Source organism: Lacerta agilis, chromosome 11 (assembly GCF_009819535.1).
Source record: "Lacerta agilis isolate rLacAgi1 chromosome 11, rLacAgi1.pri, whole genome shotgun sequence".
NCBI lineage: Eukaryota > Metazoa > Chordata > Lepidosauria > Squamata > Lacertidae > Lacerta > Lacerta agilis.
The window spans coordinates 57,728,972-57,743,758 of NC_046322.1; the positions used below are offsets into that span (position 1 = coordinate 57,728,972).

The window sequence follows — 14,787 nt, forward strand, 5'->3', positions numbered from 1 at the left end:
CAGGCAGATTTGTGCCCATGGGTGCCACGTTGGTGACTCCTGAATTAGAGGGTTTTCAAATTGATTGCTCATGCAATAAAGAGGGGGGCAAAAGGGGCTTCAATATGCACTCACAAAGCTTGTTTCCAGGTTGAAACTCAACACCGGAGGCAATATTTTTCACTAGGCTTCTTTCTTTTGTTTTTCAAATTTTCTTTTTAGTCTTTATTAAAGCCATTCATTTTAAAAAAAACTCTGTATCAAAATTGCACAGCTATTACATATGCTTACTAGTCCCTTGTCTGTCATTAGCTAATGCTGCTTACACATGACAGTCGGGCCATCACAGATCGCACCACATTCCAAACTAGAAATTTGCCGCAAGCTCACATAGCAGAAAATAACTTGCATGCAGGACAGATGAGTCAAGAAAGTGAACAGATTACAGATCAAGGAATTAAGCATCCTGAAAACATCTGTCCATTTTACAAATGGGGATACCAAGACTCTGCGATTTAATTGACCAACGTCACTGAAATGCTAGTGCTAAGTCGTCTACCCACCCCAACCCACTGTCCTTTGGTTTGGTTTACTGTAGTCAGAGTCCATCCAGGAAAATTCGTGGCAAAACAGAAAGCCAGTCAAGAGCAGACAGGCAGTAGGAGGCACCAGACTGATGCACCAGGGCTGAGAAACTGGGAGTCATCGTCAGGATGAGACTGATCCGGTGCTGCTACTGGTCTGATCCTGCCACTCCCAAGTGCTGCTGCTCTGTGCTGGACAACTCTGGTCTCAAGGAGAGCAGACAAATGAACCAGAGAGACACTCCAAGGGGAAATCCCTAGTACCTTGCCAGCTGAGTAGCTGGCATGAGACTGCCCCATGCCCTTTGTATCACTACAAGACCCAAGATATTCCAATGCCTTTCTTACTCTTCGTTCTGTTATTGCTGTTTGCCACCATTCCGTTTTCACAGCAGGACAGAGTGGGTGGAAATGTATGAGATCTCTGACAACTAGTTGCTCACCGGGACTGGAGGCTTCAAGGCCGAGAGGTGGCTATTTTATATTCTGCACTTGCATTACCGTTTGTGCTTTCCCTGTTCAGTAAACATGCATGTTCAATGTATTTATCTGCCTTGCCATTCTTAGCCAATAAAAAGCAGCAATTGGCATTCTAGGAGCAGAAAGAGGCAGCAGGTGTGATCAAGAGGGAAAGCGGGGTGAAAGAGCAGTTTATTTGCACATTTTGTTCTTGGAAGGGTATATTCAGAATTGTAATGTAATCTTCAGAAATGTAAACAAGAGACAACAGAGTAAATCAGTGCACGATTTTCAGTGTTTGTCAATACTGAAGAAAACAGCTTCCTTCCCATCTCTTTTTCCTGTTTGGAGAATCAAGATGATGATTTGAAGAAGAAAGAAAAGGAATTATTTAAATAAGAAAAGAAGTGCAGCTGTGTTTTATTGTACTTCCCCTATCAGTGGGTGAAAATGAGCATCCAATAAAATACTTCCTTTTAAGAAATGAAAATTACAGTGTGTAATTTGTAGCATGTGGCTTCAACACTTTTTACGGGGCTACAAAATGTCCATTCAACCCACCACCAATCTAATGGTGCCTCTGTAAGAGACATCTGTTTTGTAGCAGGTCACCTTTGGTGGAATGGTCAGCTATCTGTTTTCCTCCTCCCTCCCTCCCTCCCTCCCTCTCAATAAATAAATAAATAACCAGCAATCAACTACTTCTGGCTTACTTCCCTACTTCCTGTTTCTTTTATGTCCTCTTTATATATAGTAAATGGGAGCTTATTAAGATAAGGGTTGCTTTTCATCCTCAAATAATTGTTCCTGTAAAATAAAAATGTGCAGCTAGAATATCTTCCGGCTGCTTTCTGGCTTTGCAGCAAGTCCAGCATTTATTATTTAGTAATAAACTTATGTATTTACCGCTGCATTACATACCGTATCTTTCCGTCTATAAGACGAGGCTTTTTACCCAGTTTTTTAGGTCTAAAAACATGGGTCGTCTTATCCACGGAATATAGCAATTAAATATATAAATAAGTACGGAATGTGCTCTAGCAGCCGCAGCTCCTGGCAGTGGCAGTCTGCTTACCTCCTCCCAGGGAGGGAGGCTGTAGGCAGTCTGGTTTTGCCGTGCAGTGTCTTTGCGCGGCTCCATTTGTGCGCGGCTGATGCAACGTTACACTGGAGGAGCGCGGCGATTGAAGTCATACCCCCCCTGCCTTTAGCATCAGCGAAACATCACACTCCTCCCGTGTAACATTGCGCTGCCCGCACACAAATGGAGCCGCGCAAAGACGCCACACAGAAAAAAACAGATCGCACACGCAGCCTCCCCCATGCAGCCTCTGCCTGTGGGGTGGGCAGAGTGGGAGGAGGCAAGCAGACTGAGAATGCCCCGCGGGAAAGGTTGCCTCTCCAGTTGGCTGCAACTATCATCTCTCCCCTCCGAGCCTTTCCTGTGGGGCATTCTCAGTCTGCAGACTACAGCTTCCCTCCCAGCTGTAGGGCGGGCAGAGTGGGAGGAGGCAAGCAGAATACTGTACGCAGGCTGCGGGAAAGGTGAAAAGTGCTAAAAGAGCGTCACCATTCTTCCCCCCAAAAAAGCTCAACTCTGCCCTCCCCCCAAAAAAGCTCAGCGATTGCCGGCGAGGGAACAGCTGATAGGCAGCCTGTTAAATGCATGTTAGCCTCTGGGCAATCCTCTCCCCACAAAATTCAACAAGTCAGGGTAGTTTCCCCCCATTTTCTTAATTTGGGGTCCCCCCAAATAGAGGGTGTCCTATACATGGGGGCTTCCAATACACGGGAAAATATGGTGTTTTTTATGTGCGTGTGTACACACACATATACACATTCTCTTTTTGGACTTTTAGCGTTTCTTAATCAGACAAGCAATGGCAGGGTTCTTTTTTTCTAATGTCCTCTTTGTAGTAGTACCAGCTAGCCTTTAAAATCAGGGTGTTATTGAATGCCCAATAACGATAATTAAAAATTATTGCAGAGGAGGACCCCATTACCAGCTACGTATTTGCTCACATGGCAACAAGTCCTAACCTTAGGCATTTCATGGTTTTGTTCTGAACATCTAAGGTGTAATCTGTATAACTTGGAAGTTCTCTCTGTATTTTAATGTAGGGTTTTTTTTAAAACAACAACAACAACAACGAAGCAGCTACTGTAGCCTTTCAGGTTTGATATTACCAGGACTCCAGGACTCTATCTGGAATTGCATATTGATGGGAGAAGCAGCTAGGATACTTTGGTAGCCTGTGTACTGAGATAATTTTTGTACCTTATCTGCAGTGATGGATGCATGAATCAGTAGCTACGAAGAAATGCAGCAAGTATCCAGATTGATGCTTCGGCAGCACATATACTAAAATTGGAACGATACAGAGAAGATTAGCATGGCCCCTGCGCAAGGATGCTATCAAAGGTTTTAGCCCCCTGGAATCTTTGGGAGAAAAAGAAGCAACTGAGATGTGTTCAGTACTCTGTATACCTTCTTTGGTTTGCCTCAGGTGCACATGTGCATCTCTTAAGTAGCTGCAACCAGCTTTAGCAGGAGGGAAGGCAGCTCAGATCAGCAGTGTTATCGGCTGAGATCAATGTGCAATACAGTGGTACCCCGCTAGACGAATGCCTCGCAAGACGAAAAACTCGCTAGACGAAGGCATTCGTCTAGCGGAAGGCTGCCCCGCAAGACGAAAAAGTCTATGGGGCTGCCTCGCAAGACGAAAAATTTTCGTCTTTTTTTTTCCGTTTTGCGGAGCGCGGCTGTCATTGCCGCTCCGCAAGACGAAAAACCCGCTAGACGAAAATTTTCGCAGAACGAATTATTTTCGTCTAGCGGGGCACCACTGTATTGGTGGTGCCTTGAAATTGGCTGCCATGCTGTCCCTCGCGTGAGGAACGATATATTGCTGCGTATTACCTGGTCAAAATCGTCATCGCAGTCTGATTTCAAAACTGATTTTGGCCAATATATTGAAAAATCGTGCAGCGCTAAAACAGGCTATAAAATTTGTGATACTACCATGAAAAAGCAAAAATTTAGTTGGCAGGGAGGCAAGGGATGGGGTCATGGACCCCTAAATGTCCACGGACCCCTAATTCAGAACCACTAGCATAGAATGTATGAAATAAAGCTTGCAAGTTGGATTGTTCACCTAACATTGCAGTATCCTTGCAGTGCTGTCAGATGCAGCTCCTGCAGTGATGAGGACCAAGGCACTCCAGCCAGGCAGCAACAAGGTCTCACAGTTGCTCATATTGGCAATAAGTTTGTACCAGGTCCGGGAGTATTGCCTGAGTTACTGACCTGTAGGTGAAGGAGATTTCCTTCAGTAGTATAAGTAGATTCTTCAATTTCTTCCTGACCACATGTTTGGGGCAGGATATGCATGTGTAACTCTGGGGTTCTTTAGGAGGAAGGGTAGGATATAAATGAAATGAAATGAAATGAAATGAAATGAAATGAAATGAAATGAAATGAAATAAATACATACATACATACATACATACATACATACATACATAGTAACATCCGGGACTAATCCTTATTACTCAGCTCACCATTTAAGGGCTCAAGTCCTGACAAATATCGCAGCTCTGTTTAACTGTGTGCTCTTGTTTTGAATAGGAAAGATATTAAAAAAATGCGGCCTCTCTCATTTTGTTTCTTTTCATAGCCATAAAAAGTTTTACATTCTTTGTGTAAATGTTGCCTGACAGAGGTTTGCTGGGAAGTTTTTGCTCTGCAGTATCTAGAGCTCAAGACACAGCTGTATCTTGTTTGTTTGTTTATTAATCAGTAGAATGTTAATGATAACATTTTGGACCTATGATTTTATAGGGTGGTATTCAGCTAACTTTTACTCAGAGTAAACCCATTGAAATTAATGAACATTAGTAACTCAGGTTAATTTATTTCAGTGAGTTGATTGGGTAAAAGGTTAGTTCAGGCATAGGCAAACTTCGGCCCTCCAGATGTTTCGGACTACAATTCCCATCATCCCTGACCACTGGTCCTGTTAGCTAGGGATCAAGGGAATTGTAGGCCAAAACATCTGGAGGGCCGAAGTTTGCCTATGCCTGGGTTAGTTGAATACCACCCAAAGGGTCAGAGGTAAACCTGGATCATCTGAACAGGTAACTCAGTGGATTAGTTTTTTTTTTTTTACAAGAATATCACATTAGAGATAGTATTGTAAAGCTTGGAGAGGTGATGGGAAAATGTGAGGCCTTCTAGGGGAAAGCAGGTCCTGAGAACAAGAAACAAGCTTAAATGTTAGAACAACGCTGAAGTTTTGTCTAAAATTGCATTGCTGTGGATGTAGTTCCTCAGTAATTGCTTCAAATCATACAAACTAAATGGAAACTGAATTGTGGGAAAAGGCACACTTTGGGGGATAAAGTTATTACTGAAGGTAAGCTGAGCCTTATGAAAGAACCTGTGACAGTGATATGTTGCACAATTTCAGTGTCCCACCAAGTATTAAATTGAACCTTCCCAAGGGAATAGGAATGGCATTTGGTGATTACCTGAAGTTACTTTACACAGAGCATGGGAATTATATTAAATCTTCATAGGAAAGATTCTTGTTCTTGCCTTTCATGATGCTAAATTTCCCTTCTGGTTAGTTACTGGAGTGCAACTTGGTCTGATCTAGCAGTGCATGCTCAGGATCACACAACAGAGATTAACATAGTTGTGTTGTAACTGAAGAAAGTTTTAGCATATGCTCTTGTTTTACTGATTTGAAACACATTGGTTGGCCACAAGCAGTAGGTTTTCTATAACATTGCTAAGGCTTAGGGGAAAACTTTCAGATTTACCCAAGCATTTTAACAGATCTTGGTTTTAATCTGTTTTAAAATTTAGGGAGGTATAAAAATGTTTTAAATAAATAAGGGCTCTATTGCTTTTTGTGTCTCAGACCCAGGTTGGATCCAGAATAGTCATGCTTAGAGTAGCCCTACTGAAATAGTAGGTCTTACTTACATCAGTGCCATCAACAAATGTCCTTTTCTCATCTTCTTTGTTGTAATTTTATTTTGACCAACTTTAACTTCTAATAATAATAATAATAATAATAAGGTTTTGGGAGAGGAAATGGATAGGTCATAACAAGTTATGACTATGTTTAGACCAATTGAAATCAGTAGAGCTTGTCTTAGCATGAATAAATTTGGCTCTAACCCCATACATAAGTGAAACAAAACACTGGCTTTAAAGAAAATTGTGGCATATGTCACCTGACATGTAATATTCAGATATATGGTTTGCTGGATAGTTTTATCCAGTTTTGCATTCGTAATGCACAGTTTGTACTTTGTATTCCTAATTATGAACTTGAATGAGTGAATAAGTTAATCAACAACTCATTTATCTATCATTCATCTTTAAGTATCTGAGCCGCAGCCTGCTAGAAACTAATTTCTGGTGATCTTTGGACAGAGACGTAGCTGGGGCTTTTGCCACCTGGGGCTGTCACTGAGTTTGCAGTCCCTCTCACTGTTTCTCATCCAGGAGTCTTGCCACGGTCAACTTGCCACAGTCCTCCCCTCCGCTCCGACTGTCCTTCCCTCCCCCCCCCTTCCCAAGGGGTGGAAAGGAACTCAGTTCCTGTCACATCAGACTCGACCTCTTCTTCGCTTTACTTAATGCCCCATCATGTTATTTGTTCCTCTTGCTTCAAACACAGAGCTCAAGCACCTATTCCTGCCAGGCAAAAGCACCCCAAAATAGTGAAAAGCAGGAGCAATAAGGGAGAATACAATCTCTCATACTTGCATGCTGTTTCTGTGGACAGCCATGATACTGCTCAAGAACAGTGGATTTAGGTGGTGTCAATCGCAGTGGGCTATTTGAAAATGAGACTGCAGTTTTAATTTTGAATTTGTATTTTAATCTGTATTTTAAATTGATGGTTTTTATGTTTTTGCTGTGATTTTAATTAGTGTTAGCCGCCCTGAGCCCGGTTTTTGGCTGGGAAGGGTGGGGTATAAATAAATTATTATTATTATTATTATTATTATTATTATTATTATTATTATTACAACAAAGCCCTATTCTTGTGGCCTGCTGCAGGCGTGGGAAAGCCCAATGGGACTCATCGCAGGTGTGGGAAGGCTGGCAAGGCCTGGCCCATCAAGGTGGGGGGGGGGGCTTAGCCCCAACCCAATGGGGGGGGCTGAGGTGTCCTCAGCTATAGGGAGTTGGCGCCTATTGGTGGTGTGGTCACACGAGGGCTGCCATTTTAAACCTTCCCAAATCTAGGAAAGTGCTTCACAAAATTCCATGTTTTAAAAATCCCCAAATTGCATTAGAAGAGATTTTCCTTTCTGTTCTTCTAAGTCCCCCCAGTCCCTTTCAGCCTGAAAGGTTCTACACTTAGGCAGGAAGAACCAGCTGCACCAATATAAGATGGGAGGCACTTGGCTTACCAGCAATACATGATTCAAAGGATCTAGGAGGCTTAGTAGACCACAACGTGAGTCAACAATGTGATGCTGCAGCCAAAAAATGCTAATGCTGTTCTAGGCGGCGTCAACAGAAGTCTAGTTTCTAGATCAAGTACCACTCTATTCTGCCTTGGTCAGACCACACCTGGGATATTGTGTCCCGTTCTGGGCGCCACAATTTAAGAAGGATGTCGACAAGCTGGAACGTGTGCAGAGGAGGGCAACCAAGATAATGAAGGATCTGGAAAGCAAGCCTTATGAGGAACGGTTGAAGGAGCTGGGCATGTTTAGCCTGGAAAAGAGGAGACTGAGAGGAGCTATGAGAGACATCTTCAAATATCCGAAGGGCTTTCGAATGGAAGATGGAACAAGTTTATTTTCTCCTGCTCTGGAGGGTAGGACACAAATCAATGGCTTCAAGTTACAAAAAAAGGGGGATTCCAACTAAACATTCAGAAAAACTTTCTGACGGTAAGAACTGTTTGACAGTGGAACAGACTCCCTTGGGAGGTTTTGCATTCTCCTTCCTTGGAGGTTTGTAAGCAGAGGTTAGATGGCCATCTGTCATGGACGCTTTCGCTGAGATTCTTGCATTGCAGGGGTTGGACTAGAACACCCTTGGAGTCCCTTCCAACTCTACAATTCTAAGATTTTATGAAAGGTCTTTACAACATAATGCAGTTTACTTCCATATGATTAGGCAGTTATAAATAAATGACACCCCCCCCCCCCCAGAATAATGTACTCACATAAACTGGTTTGTGCATAACTTTTTGGCTAAGATACTTTGGTTATAATAACAGGCTACACCCAACTAAATCCTACTTAGTGCAGTTACAGGTAGGTAGCCGTGTTGGTCTGCCATAGTCAAAACAAAATCAAAAATCAAAAATTCCTTCCAGTAGCACCTTAGAGACCAACTAAGTTTGTTCTTGGTATGAGATATCTGAAGAAGTGTGCATGCACACGAAAGCTCATACCAAGAACAAACTTAGTTGGTCTATAAGGTGCTACTGGAAGGATTTTTTGATTTTATATTTTGTTTCTACTTAGTACAGACCCTTTGAAATTAATGCTTGGATTTTTAATTCATTTCAGTGAGTCTACTCTGAGTAGGACTAGCATCGGAGGCAACTGTGTGTGTGTGTGTGAGTGGTGTAAATTTACATGGGGGGGGGGTGCAAAGTAGGACCGAGAGCAAATGTGAAAAGGATGGGACAGCTGCATATTCCTGCATTGTAGGGGATTGGACTAGATTATCCTCATCAGGGTCCCTCCCCCCTCTTCAATACTATAATTCTTTGAGAAAGGAGCTGAAAGGGGAAAACCTTTCCCCAGTGGTGTATTTCCAGGGTGAGAAAGGATTTAAAGCAAGGCAAGAAGTTAAGCGGGGAGATGTGGAAAGGTGGGAGGGGGCAGAGAGAGGGAGGGAAGTGAATACAGGAAGAGAAGCAGCTACTTTCAGCTCCACTGCCTGAGCCTGAGTGGGTTCAGGGGGTGGCAGCGGCCATAGGCACACCCTCTGCCACCAATGGAGAGGGAAGGTGGCACCTGGGGTGGACCACTCCTCCCGCCCCCTTCCTCCGCCATTGTCTTTGGACCAGGGATTATCCAAGAAGCCTTGAAATGTCTGAGATCAAAACAATATGGACATTCCAATGCATATGCTGTATTCCATGTGCCTCTTTGTGACTATTAATATGCCACTGGTTTATATGTATTTTAATGAGTATCTGGAACAGTAGGGTTGCCTGTGTGCAACTGCTGTTTCCATGAAATCACAAGAATCTATTGTTAAAATGGCAGCGCCTCAAAAATAGTGAAACTTTAATACCATCCGCAAGAATAAAACTCCATCCTGAAATTAGGAGTAAAGAATAATAGATCAGAAATGAGACTGCCACCCGGAGTTTTGTGTTGATTTTGACATTTTTATTCAGTTGTTTTTTAGGTTGGCACATGACCATATTTGAAAGAAAGGGAGGAAAGAAATGCATAATGAAGGGAGGGATGTGTGAAAACTTATTATCCAGGACTTACTTTTACTACAGTTGTTTGGTCATCTGTGGGGCTGTGTGATAAATTGCCATATCGTAGAATACTGCTATTGAAATGACATCGTGAGAAGTGCCTCAACAAGGCAATATGCCAGTGAACAAAAGGTGGAGACTTCACAGCTTCCTGGGGGCAGCTCAGCTGATCGGATACTTTACAGATATTGCAGATAATTTGCAGGCACTGTCTCTCCCTCCTCCCTCCTGACCAATAAGAAAAGTAGATAAGCCCTCACACAAACCAGCAAACTCTTTCAGCTTCACCCCTGTCTTTCCACTTAGAGGTCAGCTAATTATGCAGAGCTTGCTAACAATAGACAATCAGAGATCCAGCAGCAAAGAATTTAATAATAATAAAAAAACCTGGAAGTTTCTTCTTTCTTACCTCACACCCCCACTGTCAAAAAAAGAGGGGAAAGAGTTTTTGTTTTTGTTTTCTGGTGGTGTTTATGTTGTTGGTTCCCCCTAAATAGCTTTCCTCCATATTAAAAAGGAAGGGCTTTTATTTTAAAAAAAAAATTAAAGGAGACTTTTTGCTAGTGGGACGCGGGTGGCGCTGTGGGTTAAACCACAGAGCCTAGGGCTTGCCGATCGGAAGGTCGGCGGTTCAAATCCCTGCGACGGGGTGAGCTCCCGTTGCTCAGTCCCAGCTCCTGCCAACCTATCAGTTCGAAAGCACGTGAAAGTGCAAGTAGATAAATAGGTACCTCTCTGGCGGGAAGGTAAACGGTGTTTCCGTGCGCTGCTCTGGTTCGCCAGAAGTGGCTTAGTCATGACCCGGAAGCTGTCTGCAGACAAACGCCGGCTCCCTCGGCCTATAGAGCGAGATGAGTGCCGCAACCCCAGAGTCGTCCACGACTGGACCTAATGGTCAGGGGTCCCTTTAACTTTACCTTTATCTTTTTGCTAGCTTGCCCTCCCTCTGATAAAAAAGGAGAGATTGGTGGGATGAGGGCTTTGGGGGAGGCTTCTGTGGGGGGCGGGAATGGAGGGGAGAAGATTTAGCTGGCTGCCTAATGGGAGGTTGGGTACTATGTGAGAATGATGGGGAGGGTGTTTTTCAGTAAGCAGTGCAAGTAAATGTGTATCTACTCGCAAGCAAATCCTACTGAATTCAATGAGGCTTGCTCCCAGGAAAGTAGAAGTAAGTTTAGTTGAACTCAGTGGGGCTTCTGCATGCACAGATTCCACTTAGACCTCTGAGTGGGGAAGCAGATGCAAATTGACTAGTAAATCACTTGGACTACTCTTAAATTAGTTGAAAATATATTCAATATATTATTGTTGTTGTTCAGTCGTTCAGTCGTGTCCGACTCTTCGTGACCCCATGGACCAGAGCACGCCAGGCACGCCTATCCTTCACTGCCTCCCGCAGTTTGGCCAAACTCAATATATTATATGAAAGTTTATTTAATACTTTTATTAAATTTACTACTTCCTTACATTTTAAGGCCCTCCACTGCCACAGGGAGCCTTGTCAAGGCCCTCTGCTGCTGTGGGGAAGCACACTCTCCACCACTGCGGGGATGTACTGTGGGGAGGCACAGCAAGGGCGTCTGTTTCTGGGGGAAGTGCTGCACACCCTCTGCTGCCCTGGGGAGGCGCAGCAGGACCCTCTGTTGCTGCGGGGAAGTGCAGCGTATCCTCCATCGCCTCGGGGAGATACGACGGGACCCTCTGTTGCTGTTGGGGCCCAGCACAGTCTCCCACCGTTGCAGATACATATCGTGATATATCAATATATTGTGATGTTTAGCTGGTGATATATCGTGATGTTGAGAACCAGATATCACCCAGCTCTAGTCATTTGTATCATCCTGCAAATGTCAAATAGGATTGTATCACACATCAGGTGTAGAAGTGTAATGATATGTTTGTCTGTATGCACCCTAATATTTTTTAAAAGAATGATACATACATGTCATATTGGCATACTGACTAAGCCTAGCACGAGCAGATGTGTTCACAAATGTGGATTTCAAGCCATTTCAAACCTCAGAGCCATTTCTTAGAAAATCTTTGTGTATTTAGGTAAATGCCAGAGTGCAAGATACATATATAATACATCAAATATTAGACAGACTTGTATTTAAACTTTGCATATTTACACTTCAAGTAGACATGAGCAAGGAAGGACAAAAAAAACCATTTGTGTGTATTTTATAAGGATTTCCACATATATCTGTATATGTATTTTATACTCTTTGTCTGTATGCAGAATTCTAAACATATCGTAGAAAACTGCTCATTGATTGACTTCTTGAAGTTAGTTTAGAATTGGTGCTGCAATTGACCACAGGTTGTGATTCATGCTCCCCCCTTTTAAACCTATTCTTATTATTTTTGCTGCACCTGCTTCTATGTTTTATTAAGTATTTGAAAAATAGCCAAGTGAACTCTTAGGCAGTCTGTTTCTTTTGAGGTTATAGCTCTTACATGCCCCACATTGCTCATAAACAGAGACACTTTCAGAAGAGACTGATCTCACTATAAAAATATATTGTACCGAAAGCTATTTAGGAATGAGTGCTGCCTCTTCTCTTCCCCCTCCCCAAAGTGAAGTACAGATCTCCTTTTCTGTTTTTATTGCACAAATTCTGGGGACCTTATAAATAGGAATTTAGTGTATACCTTAGAGTCATATCGTCTACATTTTACAAAAATTGATATTTATTCCTCAGGTGGCTCGCTAATAGATGTCTTAACAGGTAACAGATTTGGCTGTAATGTCTTGGCGAGTGAAAGGACATATAACAGAGAGCCATATAACTTACTACAGTGGTACCTCGTGTTACGTACTTAATCCGTTCCGGAGGTCCGTTCGTAACCAGAAACCGCTCGTAACATGAGGCAGGCTTTCGCTAATGGCGCCTCCCTCTGCTGCTGCGCCGCCGGAGTGTGACTTCCGCTCACATCCCGGGGCAAAGTTTGCAACAAGGGGCATCTACTGTATTTTTTGCTGCATAGGGCGGACCTCATTTTTAAAGGAGGAAAACCAGGCAAAAAAATTTTGCTGGAGGGGGAGCGGAGGAGGCAGCGGTGGTGGAGGGACCAGTCTGGCAAAGGGGGTGGGGGAGGCAGGGAGAGCCCGGTAGTGGTGCTGATCTCCACCCCCCCCCCCGCCAGCACGCTCCCCGCCAACCCCGTTCGCAAAAGCAGGCTTGCATCCCTCATGTCGCTTCTTGCTGAACGGGGCGGAGGTGGGGGGAGGCGGAGGAGATGCTTCACGGAGCAGGGAAGGGGCGGCGGGTGGCTTGCTTGACAGGGAGCCTTCACACCATAAGACGGCACTTCTCCTCTGAAAGACTGCCCCTCTTCCCAGCTCTTCTGTACTGCCAATCATTTTAGAAATGCAGAAGAATTTCAGAGCTATGCGTAACAGAGTGTTAGGGGGAGGTTGCTGGATATGTCTAAGAAGCTCGTGAGCTTTGTTTTTAAGTCACTGATCATTCCTTCTAATTACAAACTTGGGGTTTGGAAATGAAATGGGTGCACCCCAAAATAAGAACATGCTTTCTATATGCTTGGGGATTCCCTTGGTAAAACAGAAGTATAGAAGCTAGTAAACATAAAAGAGCACCCAGAAAGAAGTCACAAAGATGCAGGTTACTGGTCTTTCCTCTTCCCCTACTGGTATTGGGGAGGGAGACACCCAGAAGTGACCCTAATGGATATTCAGACGATTATGCTATTAATTAAGGAGAAGAAAATTCTCTTTATATAAGATGCTCTGCTTATACAACCTTAACAGGAAGTAGCCAGAGTGATTCCTTTGAGCAGCAAGTGGGTTGATATCAAAAGGAAGATTTAGGCCAAGGAAAGAAAGGGACCTTCCTGTTGAGTCAATATTTCGAAGTTCATATTACCCCTGGAGAGGAAGATGCACAAAGGATTGTCATCACCTTCTTCCAGGAACTGTCATCTCAAAAGGGGCAGGACTTGTACCAGTAGATTGGGGGGGGGGGAATGATAAAATATTAATTCCAGAAATAAGTACAGTTCAGAGGAGGGAACAGGATGCCATCACTTATTTGGAGTGAAGCTCATCAATTACTGCGGAGACACATGCAGCCAAGCTGCCATTTTCTGGTGTCCATACCATACAGCTTTTAGAGAGTCAGAGGAAGTATGTGAAGAGTTCCAAATTCGGTCACATTCAGGGGTTCCTGCCAATTTTTTAAAAAATACAATTCTTTTAAATCTGCCTTGCAAGTTTGTATGTACACATTTTTGTGCGTGCTTTCTCCTCCCATCCACCTCACATTTTGGCTATTGTTCCATACATGGAAATTCAAATATATTATTGTCCACTGTTCCTCCACCTTGGATCCCCAGAGGTTATTGGACTACAATTCCCAGCATCCCTGACCATTGGTGAAACTGGCTGGAAATGATGGGAGTTGTATTCCAACAGCATCTGGCAACCCAGGGTTCAGTTAACACTTATTATTATACGAAGTGCTAAGTCTCATGATGTTAAAAACTATGCAGGAGGTAAGATTTAACCAGTAGCTTCCACATGAAATTTCCCATATGCTAAACTCAGGGGTCATCAAACCTTTTCAGGACGGGGCCGGTCCACTGTCCCTCAGACCTTGTGGGGGGCCGGACCCAACATCTCCTGAAAGCACACCCCCTCCCAAAAGGACCCTCCGCTGCCACCACCTCGTTTAGCACAGGGACTGACAGCGGGCGGCAGGGTCTGCAAGGTTCGCGGGCCAGATTAACAAGCCTGATGGGCCTCATCTGGCCCCCGGGCCTTAGTTTGCCAACCCCTGTGCTGAGCTCTGCATCAGAGGCCCTTCTTTGGCTTCCACTTCTATCAGAAATAGGCTGACAGCTACTGAGGAAAGAACCGTCTCAGTCTGTTCACTGGGCTGAGTGGTATAAATCTTAAGACTTACTTACTCACCCAAATATTCAATTTGTTTTTTTAGCTGCTGATTTTTTTGGGGGGGGGGTTATGATGATCTGCTGTTTCTTTTTTAAGCAAATGTTTGATAATGATTTTTTTAAAAATTTGTTTCACCTTTGAAAACCCCAGGGTGATGTCAGGATCAGGAAGTTCAAGTGTCTCATCCTTCCTAATTCCTGAAGTTTTCCAGTATTTTATAAAATAGAAACTTTGCATCTTTTCTCAGCTTTCAGGGGAATACCGTGCCACATACAATGTGCGTGTTTGTCGTGGAGGAGATGCAAAGCTTCATAACTGACCTTATTTTCTAAACAATTCAGGAATTTCAATTTAGCAAAACTTC

General features: G+C 43.6%; 1 protein-coding gene and 1 non-coding gene across 2 annotated transcripts in view; both read left to right on the forward strand.

Annotated features, from left to right (window-relative positions):
- LOC117055240 (guanine nucleotide-binding protein G(q) subunit alpha) overlaps positions 1-14,787 on the forward strand; it is a 97,567-nt gene that overhangs the window by 29,138 nt on the left and 53,642 nt on the right. The gene's annotated exons all lie outside the window — the stretch shown is intronic.
- Positions 3,365-3,466, forward strand: LOC117055353. Its single transcript, XR_004427610.1, has one exon. It is a non-coding gene; the product is annotated as a U6 spliceosomal RNA (small nuclear RNA).